General features: G+C 39.2%; 1 long non-coding RNA gene across 1 annotated transcript; it reads left to right on the forward strand.

Annotated features, from left to right (window-relative positions):
* Positions 1 to 350: 350 nt before the first annotated feature.
* Positions 351 to 7,667, forward strand: LOC135443384 (uncharacterized). Its single transcript, XR_010438988.1, has 4 exons — positions 351 to 430; positions 6,468 to 6,513; positions 6,618 to 6,690; positions 6,804 to 7,667. It is a non-coding gene; the product is annotated as an uncharacterized LOC135443384 (long non-coding RNA).
* The last annotated feature ends 13,343 nt before the right edge of the window (positions 7,668 to 21,010 follow it).

Consider the following 21,010-nt stretch of genomic DNA (forward strand, 5'->3'; position numbering starts at 1 on the left):
AGATTCCATCAAGGGCATCCCAGGTGGTGGAAGGGGGTGTCCACAGATACTGAAACTAGATTACTAGTTTCAGTAATCTTACTAGTTTCAGCAAAACAGAAAGTCTGACAAATACAAGATGGGAATGAATATTTGTAAGTCTAATTGGGCGTGAGAAAAGCTCAGTGGGGAAGTGCAACCATGGTTCCATGTGGGGGGATAGGATGCAAGAAAATAAAGAAAATAAAGATAGTGCAGAAGGTAATCTCACCCCTGAGGAGTTGCAGCTGTACTAATCACCAAAGATTAGGATCACACAGCTGTGTCCAATGAGGATGAATGCTAAAAAAGAGTGGGTTAGCTGGGTGGGCAGAGAGTTGGAGTTTGTTGATTGTGCTGTGAAGAAGGAGTCAGTTCTGTGAGGAGGTGCCCATGAGAGATCACCAAGAAGGTATGGAACTTTTGCAGTAAGGTGGCAACATTTCCAAGCTGACTGAAAAAAGCTGGAGAAGGGAGGCAGGGCAGAAGAGGAACTGTTGAGGAATGAAAGAACAAAGGGTATTGATTGGACTGTGTCAAACAAGAAGTACAGAGGAAACACCAAAAAAATCTTACCCTCTGAGGTAAAAAAAGCAAGATGAGTTTGGATTTAATTGAGAGTAAATAGAAGAAGTGGGAAAATCAAAGTGGTATTAATTGTCTTAAAGAAGATTTTGCTCTTTAATACTAGTAAAGGATTGCACACTTTGAAATTGTCACTTACAACTGCAAGATCCAGAAATCTCGATAGATGCAGTCCTGTAGCCCCATATATTAAACTGATGCTATGGTTGACCTTGTTTTCTGAAGGAGAGACAAGAGATTAATTTATATGGAACCCTTCCAGCCACTAAAAGCACAATTGAACTAGACAAAATATCATAAAATCTGCCTCAGTTATGGGGCAATCTAGCCATTAGCACTGGGGTGAAAACATTTTGGAGAATGATTAGGGTTGAATAGATTTATAGCCCTGGGAATTGCAGAATAAAACTCTATGGGAACCCTCCTTTTCAGGCTTTCTTTTTCTGAGGAGGGTACAGAACTACTGGGACCATAGCAGCCCAGTATCCATGCAGACTGGTTTTGCTCAGTAACTAGAAGTTTGATTCACCTGGTATGGGTTGAATGGAGAAATTGTGCCTAGATTATTAGTTTAGGAAGTTAGCACAGATCTTTTGTGGTTTTCAGTTATTAAATGATCATGACAAAGAAGCCTAACTCCCAATTTCCAAGCTACTTGTGGCTTACCAAGCAGTCGATGTTTCTCAGAAGGGCTGCTGATGAGACAAGCTCTACTTGCACATTGGCACCAACTATATTATGCCCTGGTTCCATGGCAAGGTGATAATGATGTAATGTACTGTGCCTGTACTGCCATGGAGACTGCAGGCCCCTGACAGATGCGGCTGATGCCTTGGAGAGGCTGCCTGGAACAGAGGCTAGCCAAAGTTAAAAGCATAAAGAAGGTATTTATTAAAAGGCCTTCAAAGGGACACCTTGGGCAGCGCAAAGCCTTGCAGAGGCTACACCCAAGATGGGCAATAGTCACAAGTTTTCAGACAGATGTAAGTCTTGTCTATTTGCATATCAGAGGTTAATTGTCCAATTAATTATAGCTTTAGGTAATGAAGTCCTATTTCCCTGGTTTGCTTCCCCCCAATTCACTTTTGTTTAAACTTCCTGGGGCCTGAGGCCAATGGTGTGACCTTGGTTCCCAGGCCCAGAAGGATTGCTTAGTCTAATCTAAATGTCAAGAAAGCTAACTAGCATTCGATCTAGAGTTCAGAGTTGTACACTAATGCAGTACAGAAACTGGAAAATGTAAAGGCTAAAAAACTTAAGGTATCACAGTGAGTTTGCCTCAAACATCCACCACTGCAGTGCCAGTGGCTGCTGTTGGCTACACCTCCATGGTTTGCAGGGAGTGTAAGCAGGGCTGACAGCTTTACTCCAGGTGAGCACAGAACCTGACCCACAGCAAGCCACTGACTAAGGCTCTCATGTCTTTATCTGAAATATAAAAGTGAATTTATGTATCCAGCAGAGAAAATGTGAGAGCACACCCCCCATTACCAACCGGAAACATATCCTTGCAAACTACATCCTACTCCCCTGCCACAGGACGAGACAAAGAAATTATAAAATGAGCTTTCTAAATATATTGTTCTCTTTTGTTTGGGTTGAAGAGTACCAAATAATAAATCACATGAGAATGAAAAATGCTTCTTAAAAAAGTCCACCTGCTTGAGTATGCTATAGCATAATTAAGTTCATTCAACAGGGCAGTGACTTGCCTCTTCTACCTATCCGCTTGCAGGCTGATCTTGCTAAAGACGTTAGAGAATACATTTTTAAGAAGCAATCACTCAAACTAAAAGATTGAATTTTATCTGCTTTGAAAATTATTATTTTTTAGAAATACAAAATCAGCAATAGAATATCAAAATAGAAAGCTTTCTATTTTGAAACAGCATGACAGGAGGAGGCTTTCAGGTTGTTGGTTTTTTGGGTTTTTTTGTTTTTTGTTTGTTTTGCGAAAATTAAATAGTCATTATGGTTTAAGTAGAGAAGCAGCCTAGCCTTGTTAGGAAGCTGGTTGACAAAAATTTCAGAGGCTCTATACAAATCTATACATTAATGCATCCGATGATTACAGTGTGTGAATTTCTCACAACTCAGATCAACTTATATCTATTAAGAGGCAAAAACTTTTGCAAAACTTCTAGTCAGAAGAACCCTGAATCTGTTCAGAATCTGTTTCCAGAAAAAGTGCAGTTTCTCTCAATTGCACCATTCTGTCCTAGAGGGAAATACGGAGAGATATAATTTCCCTATTCTTGCCTCTTATATAGATGTTGATAGAACTTCTACTTTCCTTTTCAAATCCTCACTCTGAGAAGTGCAAAGGAAGTATAAGAGAATGACAACATCTGTCAGATGAGATTTGCCACAAAATGCTTGAAAGCCAAAAGCATGCATGATTGATGAAAAGGCATGGCATCCTGAGATCCATCAGAAATTTAGAGAGAGCATGCACTGCATACTGCTCACAAACCTGCAGTTTTCCCCATGACTCAAAAACCAGTAATCTCAGCTGAAAAATACCCTGGGCACCACAAACCCAGGACAAATCCAGGTTGGATTTTAATGACTGAAATTCATCAATAATGGCTGGCTAGTAAAAAACCAGCTGTGGTCCAATTGCAAGTCCTTGTGAGTTCATTGCTGCATGGAAAAGCCAACACAGCATTTGACCAATGGTGACTGATGGTGGATCTCCAGGAGCCAAGAACCACACAGGTACAAAGCTGCAAGGTTTTCTCACACATGATGTTACTGGGGCAACTGTACTGGTGGCACATGGTAATAACTTTTCATTTTATTTGTTCTACAAATCATCATAGGATTTTGCTCAACTTCCTTATGATGGCACCTTTAGGTACCAGCTAAGTGACAAAACTCTGTACATGATCATGCAAATGAGAATTAAACCTACGGAGAACAAATGGAACTCAGGATTCTGAGATTTACATTTCATTTATTTTAAAACTGCTAGAACTCTACTTAAGTCTAATTATACACCTTAAAAATTAGGATATACCCATTTTTAACATAATAATCTTTGTAGAACCTACAAATTTTTACTTTGTGCATATAATTTCTTTCCTATTACTAACCCTTTCTTCAGCCTGACCTGACCTGGCTGGGTTTAGGAGCTGTCCCAGGGAGGTTTCAGTCTGAAAGGTGGCACTGGAGGTCCCCTCCACACCCCCACCTGAGTACTGGAGATGTGGCCTCAGTGCAATCCTCCCCAGAGCCTCTCTGAGGAGAGAGGGGAAAGAGAGCATAGCTTGAGTGGCACAGAGTGACAGGAGCTAAAACACTCCTCACATGCCTCAAGGACACTGCAAAGAGAGATGGGCGGAGGACCAGGAGTGTGGATATCACACGGGCACTGCCATCCAAGGATCCTGATGCTGTTGCTTAGTGGATAAACTCTGTATTTGGTTTTGTGTCCCTCTGTATTTGGTTTTGTGTCCCTCTGTATTTGGTTTTGTTGCCCATCACAATCAAACCACTGTGCCAGTTCTGTTATGCTGACAGAGCCCTCCAGTGGGAGGACAGCAAACACCAGACAAACATTTTCTGCAGAGCCAGTTCACAGTGGTTCTCCACAGAGCTCACCCTCAGGGTTCTGCAGCTGACCCTGCTGACCAGTGGTGTGGGCTTTTCCCTCCACCCCTGGCTGGTCACAGACACCACACAGAAACACTCTGTACTCACCAGCCTTGGCATCTGGGGGTTCAGGGAGCTGAGGTTCATTCTGGAGAATGGCTGCACTGGGTTATTGGCATTGCAGAGCTGGGAGCAAGGTCATTTATTCCAATGAAGGGACAGGGCAAAACTGGAGGAGTGCAATGGGCAAAGCAGGAGTGTGTGGTGTGCACAGAGCAGTCTGACAGGAGATGCGTGAGGTTTGCCAAGCTGTCAGCAGCAGGGGGAGTTGGCAAGTAAGGACAGTGTGAGTTGAAGATCTGTCGTGCTGTATAGCCCCTCACTGACCAAAGAAGTTTTAAAACCAACTTTGTCCTACTATGCAAGGATTTAAAGCATAAGCTCTGACATTAATCCCAAACATTATCCTAATCTTCAATTAAATAGCTGCCATTTATTTCAACTCTACATGGATTCTCTGAATTTCTTTCATCAGGAATGGCTAAAACAGTTCAGATACCCCTGGCATCAGTCTGGCATATGTAGTGTATACTGAGACTTCTTCTTTACCCACATTTATTCTGGTCTAAAACTGACATAATAGAGTCCTAAGTCTCCAGCCTCTGTGTTTGAGTTATCAGACATTAGCTTGAGTATAGGGAAAAAAAATAAATCAGTGTATCTGTTACATATTTCTTGTCTTTCCTATCTCCAGAGGCAAAATCATTTTGGATAGTTGCCCCAGGGAGCAGAAAGACCATATGTTTTCAGCTTTTGTGATATTTGTTGCTTATTGGATCAGAAGATTACACAGTAATCCAAAAAAAAAAACACCCACCCAGAAAAAACCTCCAATAATAATATCCAAATGTTATAGCTGTCTGAAGAAAAAACATCTTCTGTGAAGATTTTGCAATGAATTAGGAGGTGATAGAGAAGTTAATTTGGAAGTAATTCTTAAGGTTATTTCACTTGTGACTTGGAGTAGCACTACTGAAGAAAGCATGGTAAACCTCTCTGATAGGAGTTTATTTCAATTTATTTATTTATTTTACAGGACCTTTCACTAGCAAAGGTCCTGTCAAAAAGCTGTAGCAGTGGCCCACAGTTCCCAGGGAGCAGCTGATGCAGGCACTGCACACATGCAGCCTTCAGCACACAGCCCAGGATGCTCAGCTGTTGCTCTGCTTCTGCTCTCCCATTATCATCTCTTCTCTTTGCCCAAAAAAAGGCTCATGGAGCTGACTTTGTGCCTCCCTTCAGCCCCAAACTTCACAGTTTTCTCCTCATTTCTAAAAGGATATGCAAGTATAATCTTAGATAAGAACTTGTTTCCTAAATCTAAGCTCTATGAAAAACAGTTAGATGCTTAGTGAAAGCATTATTTCTCTTCATTCCTATTAATGTTGCAAAATAACAGCAAATACAATGACAAGGGCTCCCTCCCCCTGAGCAAACACTCACTGACACTCCAGTGGCTGTGGTTAAACTGATGAGTGAGCTGCAAGCACAAACTGCTGGCACAGAGGGGCTCAGGGCCAGGCACGTGTTTCTCACAGCTGTTACCTAGCAAACATGAAATTTACTGTTTGAAAAGACACTTCCTTTTTTGAAATTGTTGCTAACTTGGAGAAAAAATAACACATTTCAAGCTTTCTTTGCACACTGTAAAGGAGCACAAACAATAACGGTAAGATTGCGAACAACATTTAGAGATTCTTTGCCAGTCACCTTTAAAAACCTGCTATTTTCTGTAAAAGGATTCTGCTGCATATTTTTTACCATTAAATCCTGTATATTTCAGACCTTCTCAGTTCTTTGTTTCTGCTGGGTGGGGAAAGGTGTGTTAGCAATGTAATATGCCAGGGATGTGATGTGGCATACTACTTCAGCACAGCTTAAGGAATCATCTGGGCTGAGGTCAGATATTAGTTGATATTCAATTATCGTCTTAAAAGATGTGTTACACTCTTTTGGGAAAATGAGGGGAAAAAACAAGATCCAAAAATGCCATGGGAAGTAAACTGTAGAGACATACACTTTTTCCATAAAGAGACACTAAAAATAGGCTAAAGGGCCCAAAAATATGGAAGTTCACTTCTGTACTCATATGTCTTTTCTGATAGATGTTCAAATCAAGATCTACTTGAGGAAAATACAGCTGCTATGATAACAGTCATTTTCTAGACTGAAATATCATCCTCACCTACATTTTCATTCCTGTCATACAGATCGATCTCTTCCCAAGATGTACATCTGCACCCAGCACTATCAGTGGTAATATCTCTCTAAAATTTCTAAATGAACCTTTATGTGGTCATCCATGGTGCCTTTATCTTCACACTTTGTAATCTAAAAGTTGGCCATCTTGTCCAAACCAGCTGTCCAGCACCAGTAAGAGGAACTGCCTTCTGGATGGACCTGTGTCAGCTCACCAAATGTGGAGACAGCTAGGTGAGACAAGCTCAGCCTCTGCATGCCAGAACATGGGGGAGATAAAGCTCACCACAAATGTAACCTTGCACCAGGGCTGCTGTAACGCTCAGATTCACTCCATCTTTATTTAGGTCAACATCCAAGGTACCTATGGGAGAAGTCATTTCCCAGAGGGACTTTCTATAAAGACTGAAGAATAACAGGCACATCCTGAGAGTGAGCCCTACCACAACACTGCACAAAAGAATGTGAGAAAAACACTCAAATTCTATCCAGGCCACCAAACACCTGCTGGGAGACCACAGCCAAACCAGTGTCACCCTGTTCCATTTCAGGCAACCTGGACAAAGGGTTGGCACGTGTGATGAATCCCAGCCTAAACTCCACTAAACTGGATTTCACATGTAATGTACAGCACTAAATATATTGTCATAGCTTGACTTAAATTAAACAAAACCTAAGTAAGTATAAGGCAAGTTCATAATTGCCTGAAATGGTAGCTCTTAGAGACCTTTTATATAGCTGAGGAAACCAGATGTTGATTTTATGGAAGCAGTAAACTGTTTTAAAAACCATAGTACAATAGGATTTCAGCTGTTCAAACGGATTCTGCTAAGTCATCTCTTTATGCCCAAGGAGAAAACCTACCATTAATGACCATGTTTCTGCTTATTTTTAACTTAAAAACATCAGTCAGCATGAAGTATTGGATCCAAGAGGTCACCTGCTATGTTTATTAATTAATTTCAGTACAAAGCCATTTAGCTTTGTTTTCTGACATTGAGGTCTATGCACCATACTCCCTGATAATTCTGCTCACACTAGTGTGGTGCATGAAGATATGCACAGAGCTTGTGTCAGAGCAAAGCCACTGAAGTGTTTCTGTTCCAAAGCATCGAAGTCAAGAGTCCCAATGAGTATCCAAACCAGCACAGCAGGAGTCTGGCTAACCCATGAAGTCCAGTTGCTATGGTTTAGCATTCTTGTCCACCCCACACACTCTGCTCAGCTGTAATACCACTCTCAGCTGAATACAAAAAATTTATTTTTTCTCCAGTCTTCCCAGGTCCAAGCCCTACTCTGAAGTGCAGCTGCTTGGTTATTTTTGTGTTTACTGATATAACTGCTGTTACCTCAGTCCTGTTGGATCATGAAAGTAAAGTCAATGGTGCTGCTAACCTAGGCTGGGCTCCAGTATGCAAAGAGCCAAGGCCAGTTTAGTCCACTCCTTCAGCTTCACTCTACAAACCTCATTAGTTACAACCAGACATCCAGCTCCTCCTTCTCCTCACCAAACTGTCCATTCAGTCATGCAGGAGATGCTTAATGCCATATACCTGTTCATTCATTTTCTTTCATTACTAAGAAAACAACAGCATCCCAATGGTATTTGAGGAAAACATAAACAAAATATACATAAAGATAAATTATGAATATGAAGTAGTGCAATTAATGCAAGGGAATAGAACTAACAGCTATTTTTCTCCCTCCCCACACATGGTGGAGTTTTCTGTGCTTCTAAATAATATTACTATAATTACTATTAATATTACTATAATTAGATCTCATAGAAATTGACTTCAGATCTCTATCTGGGTCATTCTGGACATTTTCCCATCACCACTGATTTGCAAGTGCTTTCCTACAGTCTGATTTTTTTTTTTTTTTTTTCTGTGCTAAGCTAAACTTACCTTACTTAGAAAGAACATTAAAACCAAATCTATAGCAACATGTGGTGTTTAACTGCTGGAAACTGAGGATATTATATACTGAAAGTTTACTGGAAAGTTCAGAGCTCTGGGATTTGTACATATTAGTTATGACATCTCTAGGAATATTTAGATTTTGAATCAAAACTCAGGTGGGTTTTTGTGACATCAATTTTACCTCCAAAGGAATATTATCACAATACGTACTGGTTTGTTCCTATATAAGAAAAACTTAATTTTTATCAAAAATAATGTGCTGATTTGGTGAACTTCTCTGCTGTGCTGGAAGATATTACAAGGTTTGTGCAAAATCTTATTCTGGTTATATGTAGAGACCTCAGAATAGGATGTGAGGGGGTGTGTATATGTTTGGCTTTCATTCTCAAAACATTACAGTAATAATGGCAAGAAAAAAAGTGGGATTGTTGTGCTCCAGTTAGCTTGTTAAATGTTCACACTAATAGATATAGCTACTAACTGGAAAAAGAGCTCTTGATATATAGTGGTTAGAGATAAGCAGGAGTTTCTAGACTGAAACTAGAACAGGCATAGGTACATAGGCAGGTGATTTCAAGCAAAGTCAATTTATCTCTTTCTTGCAATAGAGGGAATCACAAGATAGGAAAAATACTGATTTATCACGTTAAGCCATGTGGATGTGTTTAGCAGCTTTAGTTTTCCAATGACTTGAAGCAGGAATTTGGAGTCTGGCACAATATAAGCATGATCCTACTGATCTGTGTTTGGCTTTCTCTGTGAAATGCTGCCTACAGCAGAGCAAGCTGATAGCCTGGATTTGAAAGGAAATGAGGATTATTTAATTAAGTTCTCTGTCAATCCTTCCCTAATAAGTTTTGAAGCAGATGGCCAGTTGAAAAAAAAAGAAAGGTAAATGGGATTGAAGTCTCTGCAGCTGGAAGTTCCTGGAAGATTTTGGAAAAGCCATAAATGCAAAAGGAAAGAAGGATTAAATATGGCATGGCCAGTGGAGAAGACAAGTGAGTTCAAGTTACCTCTTGTGTTTGGCAGCCCCTCAGCAGCAATATTTAGATTTGAAATTACTGCATGCAGCTTTTTTTTAGATATAACTATTATGGGGAAGCATGAAAACTCTTCCAGCAAATGAAAATGGATTCTAAAATACCTACAGTATGATCCATGGAATAGTATCCCAATACTTCCAAGGAACCATCATCCTGGCAGCTCAGAATCAGCCACAGTACCTGTTTCCTCTTGCCCTGCCCAAGGGAGAAAACTGAGGACACTTGGGTCAAAAAAATGGCTTTTAGGAAATGAGGAAGAAACATTTTGAGAAAAGGGGAAGTGCTAGGGGCAGTGAGAGAGGCTCCCAGGTGAGGGTACAGGGAATATGTAGTGACAGAGGATAGGAAATGAGATTTAAGTATTTCTGCATGTGCATTTTTAATGTGGCTTCCTGCTTATTAAACATAATCATCATAGGACCATATGTAAGCATTTTCACTGACCTGAGCTTTTGCAAGTATACATATACATCTATATATAAACCATCTATACATGTACATATTTAGATCTAATTAACCCCAATTTATCTCAACATCAGGCGCATAACATTATTTCTAGTAGTGACAGGAAAGGCACTTTAGGGAAAGGAAGAACAAGAGGTAGAAATTGAAAATGCTGTTTTCCTCTCCTAACTGTAAGATGAAATTTGGAGTTGCAGTATTTGAATTTGAAACTACTGCTTGTCGTTTTTTCCGTATAACTATTACAGTGAGCATGAAAGCTCCTCCATCAAATTATAACTGATTCTAAAATACTTTCAGGATCACCAGAGTCAGGAACTCCTTTATGTTTTGCATCACCTCAAAAAGAAAGCAAGCTTGAAAAATGTTTTGCAATGCAACAGATGAGTTTGCAGACCTACAAGGAAGGGAGACCAGTATGGTAGTGCCAATTTATTTTACTGCATTTTCTATTGCTGTACATCATATTTTACTTTCTCCTATTGCTTTCATGTTGCTGCTAGTTCTACTAGACAATATATATTCTATATTAAAATTTGTTTTCTGTAGTAAAATTTGCTATCAGAGTATCATAGAATAAAACTCTGACTAGTAATAGTTGTCAATAGAAGATGCTGGAAGCACTGAATTGTCGGGCAGACAGTTTGTAGACCAACCTCCATACAGGAGAAAATGTTCCCTTGTTTTCCTAACACAGGAATACTGGTTTTGTGTAATGATATGCTGCAGAAAAATCTATCTAAAAGAGTGGATATTATATACATAAACAAGCTTTTTACATACCTTAGCCCTTGATCCAAGTCTAATCATGAATGCCCTGGGTCAGCCCTTGCATAAGATGCTTCATGTTTTCTTTAATTAATTTTATAAATATTCCCTTCTAATTGTATTGAAGGTTCCACTGCAAGCTTTTGCTAGTGGCTAAATTTGGCAGCCTATTACAGACTAGAAGCAGGCTGCATTCTCATCTCCTTCTCAATCTGGTCCCTTTAAATAAGGGCTAGAAGGCCAAGTTTACAAACTTAGTCTAGAACAACTTACAGTAGATAAATTTTACCAGACACTTGAAATCCCGAAGATATAAATAAGACTTTTTCCATTGATCTTTTGGGATAGTAGCTGGAGCCATAAAAAACCTTCCTGTCTCCTGGCACCCTGGGGCTGCACTTGGCTAATGGTGTGTGTTTGCCTCTTGCATCACTTGTCTTCAGTACTCCTTGCTTAACCACCACTCAGACCCAACCTCTCAGTTTTCCATCACAGCTTGATTGCTTTGCTCCTTTGCTGACAAGATTCTCACAGGGAGCAGTGATTGAGAAAGCAGTTCAGAACTAGGCCTACCAGAGTACAATTTAGGAACAAATATAATAATCTCCATCACAGTAGAAAAAATTACAATACAGAAATATTACTAATGTGGGGGTTTTTTTGTACTGAAATGATACCAAAACAGCTTATGAACTTTTCAGATATTTGTATTTGAAATTTGAATGCTCTTCCTGAATTATCTGTAAAGATTTAGGAAATAAAATCACTGCTTTTAGGATTGTGAAATAGGAAACAATCTGCCAATCATGTTATATTACCTCCTTTACAAACTAACCAATTTTTGTATGAAAAACAGTTCCAGAGTTTTTTTTACTCACATTTCTATCCTAGAATCACAGTTTTCTCACCTTTGGAAATTTTAATTTCACAGTTTTCTTGTGAAAAATTTTTCCATGTTTGTCCTTGTGTCATTGCTGCTAGTTGGCTGAAGTGAATTTTCACTTTCACTGGCATTTACTTCTCTTGCAAAAAGCAAACTGCATTGTACACCTCTCTGCTTTTGTTTCATGAACTTAAATACAACAATCCTTTTTACTCTCTTGACATGGATGGGTTCTCTGTTCTCCTGACTCTCTCAGTACTCCCAGCACCCAGGCTGAACTGCAAACCTGTTCCTGGCACAACTTCAGCCCACGCCATCCAGTTTTCCTCTAGACATTGCATGGTTCAAGGGACAGAGCCGGTCATGGGCACTTCCAGGAGATGCTTTGGGATGGATCCTGGACTTCTCTTTTAGGTGTGGCACTGGGGAAGAGGCGATACATTTTAGCCTTATGAGACATTTACTTTCATATGAAGGCATAACCACAACATTTCAGACATTAATGACACTTCACTTAGATGCTGAGATACTCTGATTCAGTTGATGATTGCATTTTCTGTTTTCATGAACATACCACATGTATGATACCACATCAACTGACCTTCTGCAGAAGCTGCTTTGGTTTACACTTCAACTTAACTGTAGCTGAACTAATTTCTGATCACTCATTTCAAAGTATTTTCAATGACCCCCCTTTTCAATAACATCACAACACAAAGTCAGTCTTATATAGTACCATTTCTGATGGGTTCTCTAAATGTTTGATGCATGTTCTTTATAATACCAGGCTCAGAAGTATCTAGATTTTAACATTTGTTCTCCAGTCTATACCAGAATGACAGACACTAAATCGAAATTTGAGGGCAAATCTCTGGCAAATTTCATCCTCTCCCTTCAGGAAATTTTCTTGCTCTTTTTAGGAATCAGTCATCAAAAGGGACACTAAATTAGTAAATTAGCAAAACTATTTTTTTTCTTTTTGAAGTCCCTCTTATAGGGAGTACCCACTTATGGACTTAAGGATTTAGCTGTCTGTTCCACTCCAAACTGCCTTTAACATTTCTTCTGAAAATGTGATTTCAAATTATTTATTTCTGAACATTTTATGCTTTACAAAGATGGTTTCTATTCACTACTTTCCTGTTCTTTTTGTAGCATCTCATTTCATATTCTGCATTGATTGTTCTTCTTGCTTTAGTGCAAACCCCTTAAAATTACTATATAGATACTTCAGTTGCTTTTTACTTTTTATAGAAAAATTCTCAGACAGACAAGACACTGTCCTTGCTATATCTTCTTTTAATTAATATAAATACATGCTTCTAGCTATGAATGTTTTCCTACTCTTTAACCTATTCTTTTTTTTGTCTGTGTACTTTTCAATCAAATTTTGTTTTCTTCCTGGTAAAACCAGATGTCTTTTCCACTCCTTGCAATTTTTCTCGCTTCATCACTCACATAACAGACTCCCAAGAGGCCAGCATTCCTGGTGCTCAGTACTGAGCATAACTGTTTTCTAGAAGACAGATATCCCAAAGTCTTTTTTTTTTTCCACAAAGACAATTCCTGTGACTATGTCATATAATTACAGGAAAGATAATAATAATAATAATAATAATAGCTGCAGAAGTTACTGCAGATCATCAGATGCAACCAGATCACCAAATCTAACCATGCTGCTCAAGGCAAGGACAGATCTCAGGCTGTGGAAGCAGCAGCAGGAAGTATCAAAGGCGAGAGTGTCACAGACATCTTTTGTGGATTTTTCCCCCTTCTGGGAAGCTGAGGCCACAGAAGAAGAATGTAAACAATGGTTATCTGCTGCTGTGGAATGCAACAGGTGCACCTGTGATTGGCCCATGTTCCATGTTTACAATTAAGGGCCAATCAAAAGACCAAGCTCTCTCTGAGAGAATCAGAGAGAGCTCCTTTGTTGATTCTATTCTTAGCATAGCAGCTTCTGAACTTTCCTCTCTATTCCTTTTAGTATAGTTTTAATGTATTATATATCATAAATTAATAAATCCAGCCTTCTGATCATGGAGTCAAGATTCTCATCTCTCTCTTCACCCCTGAGGAACCCTTGCAAGCCCGGTAACACGAGAGAAGAGCAATAGGGATGACCTAGGAACAGGAATGTAGCGCCTGATTCTGGAGACCATTGCTACCCACATGGATGACAAGAAGGTGCTCAGGTTGCTCAAACATGATTTACCTTTAATAAAACAACTGAAATTATTTACCTTCTACAATGAAACAATTACATGGAGAGATGAGGGGATAGCAGTGGTTATTGTCTCCCCTGACTTCAACAAGGCTTTCTATACTGTCACTCACAATGTCCCAACAGGCAAACTCAGGAAGTGTGTACTGGATGAGTGGACAGTGAGGTGGATTGAGAACTGGCTGAACAGCAGATCCCAGAGGGTCACAGTCAGTGGCACATGCTGTAGTTGGAGCCCTATCAGTACTGGTGCTCCCTAAAGTTCAGTACTGGGCCCAGTACGGTTTAACTTATTGATTACTTGAATAAAGAGTGCCTCTGTGATGGACCAAACTTTGATTGGATGGGCTGGCTGAGCCTGTGACCAGTTGTTTCCCAAAGTGGGTTTGTGCCAGCTGAGGGAAAATGCTGATAAGAAGCAGCAATACTCCCCCAAGGGAGGTATTGGATCACTCCCACAAATATGGGGAATATATACATGGGAATTATATATATATGAACATAGGTAATCCATCAAACTCTTTATTGCATGTTCCCCCACTCCCAACAGATCAAGACTGGAAGTCTCACTCTGACCACGGACACTGAAATTGCAACTGTTAAGTCTTGTTGCTGGATCCACAGGTAATGATATTTTCCCTCTCTGTTATCTGCTCTTGTCCCTTCCTTCTTTTTCTTTCTTTTCCTTATATTTTTCCTCATGGTATTTTTATATAATTATAGAAAACCAAAATTAGTACATATCTCTTTTCTCTTCCAACCAAATTGTTTTAAAATAAACCTGCCTCATATAGGCGCTGGTAATCCAGCATCATTTCACTCGAATTCACCCCAAAGAATCTGTTAACAAGAACCTCAGTTACCCTGCCTCAGAGGTGGGACATAACAGCCTTCTCAGTAAGTTTGCTGATCTGGCAGGAGTGGCCCATTCCCCAGAGGGTATGAATGTATTGAATATGCTGAATGTACTGAAGGCATCAAGAGATTAGCAGTTCTTTATGATCCTAACACACACACAGCAGCTTCTTAGGACACTCACACAAGAGACAAAAAAGAGTGAGTAAATGCTGACAGCTCATAGAGGCGAGATGTGGGATAGGATTGAAAAACTCATTGCTTAGATGCTCTAAAGGATAGAGAAAGGCATGTGTAAAAATCAACTTTAGCTCTCAGCCTAAGAAGAGACCAGGAGAGAAGATGAGGCCTCAATAGCCAGTCCTTGTCCTTCAACAGGACACCTGTATTCAAGCATCCTGATGCCTGCCTGCTGGACAGACAACCTGGGTATATATGCCCTGGTGCTTGTTTGTGGAAGTCTGGGAGTCCATGTGTGAAATCAGCAATGTTTTAAAGTAAATCACCTTCCAATCCTATTTTCCTGCAACTGCTTCTTGTTCTTTTACTACCCTGTCTCTTCCAAAGCCCCTTTCAAGCAGTGTAAGGCTGCTCTTGGAGCTGACTGGAACCTGCTATTCCCTTGGCTGAAGTCCACTTTGTTCTGCCTGTCCTCACATGCCACCTCTTCCAGCTCTTCACCAAAGAGTTCAGAACTCCCTGCTCCAGCCTGGGCCCAGCCTTTAGAAGTGCTTGGGATGTGACTCACCAGTGTTAAGCAGAGGACAAATGACAAGGAATTCTCCATTTCCTGAGCAGCTCTGCCTTGACCGCCATTACCATTGCTGATCTATTCCAGGTCACGTTGTTTGTAGGCAGAAGTGTGACAACCGGAGGAGACTGCTCTGGTTCATCAGTCTACAAATGTAAATAAACTATGTCTTTGTCACCCTTCAAGGCTGCCATAACAGCCAGTATGTCTATGGCTTCCTTATGACCTTGGTATATGAAAATCTCTAACATCTTCCACTTACATGCTTCCAGGCACCTTCAGCTTATTCTATATGTAATTCACTTAAAACATTTATTGATCATCTATTAATTTCACATTAAGTATTTATAAATGCACCCTTCATATAAAGTATGATTCATTCATCCACAAAAATTTATTGTTTGTGGGGTTATCTTATATAAAACAGATCTTTATTATTAACAGAATGAAATTACAACATCCTGTAAAAATCATTCATGATTATGAAGATAGAGAAACTACACTGACATGTTTAATAGTACTAGAAATTAAGTAGTACAGCTATTATACTGTATATATAATATATAGGTTTTTATGGCTGAACAGCTGTTGGCTTCATTCTTTATTTAATAGCTATTTTCATCCCCTACATTGCACTAACTTCCATCATAATTCTCTATAAATCACGTCACCCACTTAAATGCTGTAATTAATTGTCCTACTTGATCAAAGAAAAAAATATAGCCATACCTATATATATCACTAAAATATCCAGGAGAAAATTTCAACAGATAGTCCCAGACAATTTGTACTGAAAAATATTTAAATTACAACTTTGAAGTGTAAAGCAACTGCAAATAGGAATTGTGAAATGTAAGAACACACAAAGAAAAAGTGCATAGCTAAAAAAAAAGGATAATTTCAGTGAGGTAATGGCCTTTTCACTCCTAAAAGATTTTAAGACCTGATACTCATTTGATATGAAATACTGTATTTCTACTAACTTCCAGTACTTGATTTAATGGCAGGCTGATTTATGCCACTGGACAACCTTGTTCAACATCCATTAATGTTACATAGTTTGACTCAGAATCTCTATTCCACAATTCTTCTCAAGACTTCAACCTTGCCTACAAGGTTACCTTTACAGTAGGAATATTCACTTTATTCATGTCACACTAATGGGGATGTTTCATCCATGCTCAATGTGATGATTTTTATTTCACCATGATGCCCCTGCATACAGAGAATTGAATTTATTTTGAATTACGTGATCAGCTTGGGGAAGGATTGCTTGTCTGTTCACTCCCCTTTCAAACACCACTTTTTGCAGGACAGCTTCTATGAAGACTCAGAGGACACTTAACAAGCTAAGCTGGAAGTCAATGTAATTCTCAGTATGAAATCCGGATTTGTTTCCAGACATCACTTACCATTGCATCAAAGTATAATCCTGATATAATTTTTCATGCTCTTTTAAGAGCCCCCTGTGCTGCAAGAACAGCGTCTGAGAGCAGGATACAACCTGTACCTTCTGTCTCTGATATGTCACCAGGGCATGACAGCACCTCTGGGGGCAGACACAGCTGCGATGGTGGCTTCCAAAACAGCACCCATGTGTTAACCCTGGCATTAACTCAGCTGGACAGACCATGGTGCTAATAATGCCAAGGTTGTGGATTTAATCCCTGCATGGGCCTGACTCACAAATTGGACTTGATGATCCCTGTGGGTCCTTTGCAGCTCAGAATATCCTGTAACACCTGTATTGTCCCTGCGGTATCAGAGACGGACCCCAGTGGGAGCTGCTGTCGGAGAAGATTTATTCTGTGCAAAGCTGCTCCCAGACTTGTGAAGCACTGACAGGTACATTCAGTACAGGAGCTGCAATGTGACCAGAAGGGAGATCACTCCGTGGTTATTGCTTGCACCGTGGTTATCACTTTGAGCAAATGCTGGAATGCAGAAAAATATAATTTGGAAAGCTGACAAGTGTAACTTGCCAAAGAACCAGATTTGTCTTTGACAAATTTAACTGAAAAGACATGCCTACCAACAGAGCACAAGTACTATAAGTACTACAAGTACAGTTGATTAGTAAAACAATAGTTTCGATCCAAATACAGCTTTCATGTCAACATACACAAAAGAAATTATATTAATTGGCATCACAGGAGCCTGAGAAGTCAGATGAAAGAGACATTGCCTTACAACAACTGGACCAACAATAAATACTTTACTCTGTGTCATGAATTCTAATATCTTCTGATCCATCTAATTGCCAAAATCTTGTTAGTTTGTTTTTTATCTTCCAGAGATGTACTAGCCTCAGAGCCACAGTTAAAGAAACTTTCATAATTACTTAATGAATTTAATTATGTACTCTTTTTTTGAAAAAGTTCTCAATTTAGTGAAATATATGGTGGATTACAATTGTTAAGAAATTATGAAACTCCTTGTGCAGTGTAGTTTGGGAATGTTTCCAGACATTACCAATAAGAGATAATTTTCAAATACATCAGCAATACATGCCTTTCTAGTTCTATGGATCAGGTAAAACTATCCTAACTGCATTTCAGTATCAAACTGTTCCCAGAGCAAGCAGTACATGAATACCACTTCACTGATGGAGATCTAAGGTATACTCTCATTTCTGCAAAATTTACATTACTGTAAGACTGCTCTCAACTAAACTGCTGTAGAGCATCAGCACTCTATATTTTAAAAGTTGGCATATTTGACTGAAAAAAACATTTAAAAATCAATGTGTCTTCTGTATTTCTGAAGCTTGCCTTCAGTCTCTCCCTGCAGAGTTGTCCTTGTGCTCTTTTCCCTGGACCATTTACTACCTGCCAGTTTCCTCATTAGTTCCACCATCTGATCAACTCTAGAAGTTAAAAATGACCACAAACTGTGGCTAGCAGGTTGGGAGGAGAAAGCTAAGAATGCATGGGAAGAGTGTAACAGAAGACAGGAAAGAAGAAAGACTGCAATTTAGCAGCAAGTAGAAACCTTTAGCCCCAAGGAAGCATTACAAATGTTTATAGGTGTTAAATCTGAAACCTATTAAGCTCCAGTATGAAAAAAACCTGCCGCTTGATCAGCTGCAATTATTAAAAAAAAAAAAAAAGCCTTTCCAGAAAATTAATATTACAAATGGTTAAACACATATTTCAGTTTACTGGAAACAAAATGTGCTAGGAAGAAAAAGGAAGCATGTTTTCGGTTTTCTTCTTGAATAAAAGCCATAAACTTAAATATTTTTTAAATTATTAAGCAGAAGTGGGCTGATACATAATGCAATCAAAAAGGCCAGTCACAAGAATGCTGAGTCTATAGATAGTTTTAAATACTTATACTACTTCTTCTCAGCTGGGAAAAAGTATTCCTCATTTTATGAAACAAAAATCACAGAAACCTTGAAAACCCCAATACAAACATGTTTACTTGTACTGGTTATGGGATGCATGATTTACTGTGTCAGATCCTAACAACATTCCATCTATCCAGGATTAGCAAATACTGAGAGCTGAATTTCGACGGGAATTTCATAAATCCAAACTTTCTTTGCCTCATTTATATCTCTTTGTGTTCCTCTGTAATGGTCTAATCAGGTCTGGCAACAAAGTACCACACAGTCATTCATTCCCCATCCCAGTGGGAAGAAAAACTGTAAAAAGTAAAACTTAACTATTTGAGATAAGAACAATGTAGTAATGGAAAAAAAAGAAAATAATCATTATTTTAATATTAATAATAGTAGTAATAATAATAAATAATGTCATGAAAAGGAGAGAGAAGGAAAAAACCCATGAAAAACAAGTGATGCATGGTACAGTCGCTCACCACACTGACTGATGCCCAGCCTATCCCTGTGGTCATTGACTCTTGGGCAATTCTCCTGGCTTATATAATGGGCATGATGTTCTATGGTATAGAATAAGCCAGTCAGCCATGCTGAACATGCTCCCTCCAAGCTTTTTGTGCAATTGCTCACTGGCAGAGCTTGGGAAACTGAAAATCCTTAACTTAAAGTAAGCACTACTTATTACAACCAAACACCAGTGTGTTATCAGTTATTCTCATAATAAATTCAAAACACCACACTGTACCAGCTACTGGATAAAAGTTAACTCTGTCCCAGCCAAAAGCAGGACATTCTCAAATTAAATACACTGATGGGAAACATCTCTGACTTGCCATGTAAAGAATTCCCAGTAAGCATAAACCCTTTTTGCTTGTAGCTTTTGGTAAAAGGCTGTATTGTGAACTAAAGGCCAAGTGGCAAGAAACCAGTGTTTTCAGTTATTCTCAATTTTCATGTACTTCACATGGGATCTGTGGCAGGTGGCCCACACTGAAATCAAGAATATTAACGACCAGCCAGAGTGCAAATATTTGCATTCAAATGTCTGCCTAATCTCAGAACAGAGTACCACAGTGATTTTGTGGTACATTTGAATGCCATTTTCAGAAACCATTTCACCTATGGATGACCTAAGGGCAGTCATGGCTTACAGATGAAAACTTCTGTCTGTATGCTCTTGCATAGCAGGTCCCTTTCCAGGACCTCTGGCTCTCCTGTACTGCTGCAGCAAAGCTTATTTGCTGTAAACAGAGGCTGAAATTGCTTCTCAGACAAGGTCCCAACACACTGGACAAACTTTGGATTATCTGCCTTGCAATGCTGAAGTTTTTAGAGGATCAAATCACAAGTTATGGCATTTTTCCTTCTACTTCACATGTTAGAAGTGTGACTGTGACTATCCTGAATTTCTTGTTTGAAGGCTCAAAAAAGCAATTTATTGTTGCCAATACTTGGAAGTGATTGGGCAAAGCAGCTTAGATTGGAAGGAACTGGAGGATGGGCATGCGACTCAAGAGCGGATTTGGATCTCAAATTTCAAGGGAGAATGTTTGTCAGGGAAAAATGATTACTTCAGTTAATCCAAAGTAATGAAAACATGTTGTCCTTTCTCCTAAGAGAAAGTTATTTACATATATGAACGAAGTTGTTCTGCACTTGCAAATTCATGATTGCCTGACAGAAACACTTGACCAAAGCTGAAAACAAAAATAGGCTTCTTGCCTCAGTTTCTTCCTAAATGTCACTGCATAATGTGATCTGCTATATGCTAGCAGGAGTGTACATCCTAGTCACAAACTTGCTTTTTTAAGTACCATCTGGAATGCATGTGTCTGAGCAGAGCCCGAGGAGAAACTCAGCAAAGTACGGAGCGCCGCATACAAATCAGTGCTGGTGGCAGCTCCTGAGAAGGAAAATGGGGACAGGGAGATCAGCTACATTGTGCGTCTCAGGCCAGGGCATTCAGAGCACTTTCAAGCTGAGTTTAAAAAACCCCAAAACTGCAAACAAAGTTAGTAATGAAGAGTTTATTGGTTTTTTTTAAGAAGTGATCTTCATGAGAACCTAAGTGCAAAAGGTTGAAAAATATTGACTTAATCAAAAAAATTTGAAAGAGCCATGTGGTAATTTAATGCAATATTAATAATGAAGAAAACTTATTTTTGGTATTTTAAAATTGATAGGTCAGTGGATGGAACTCAGTGGACATGAGCTCTAACACACACTGTATTTTGATCTTCCTTATTTACTGTACAGTAATTGCTTCAATTTTTAGCAGAATATCTGAAAATTATGCT

This window comes from Zonotrichia leucophrys, chromosome 2, assembly GCF_028769735.1.
Source record: "Zonotrichia leucophrys gambelii isolate GWCS_2022_RI chromosome 2, RI_Zleu_2.0, whole genome shotgun sequence".
Classification (NCBI taxonomy): Eukaryota; Metazoa; Chordata; class Aves; order Passeriformes; family Passerellidae; genus Zonotrichia; species Zonotrichia leucophrys.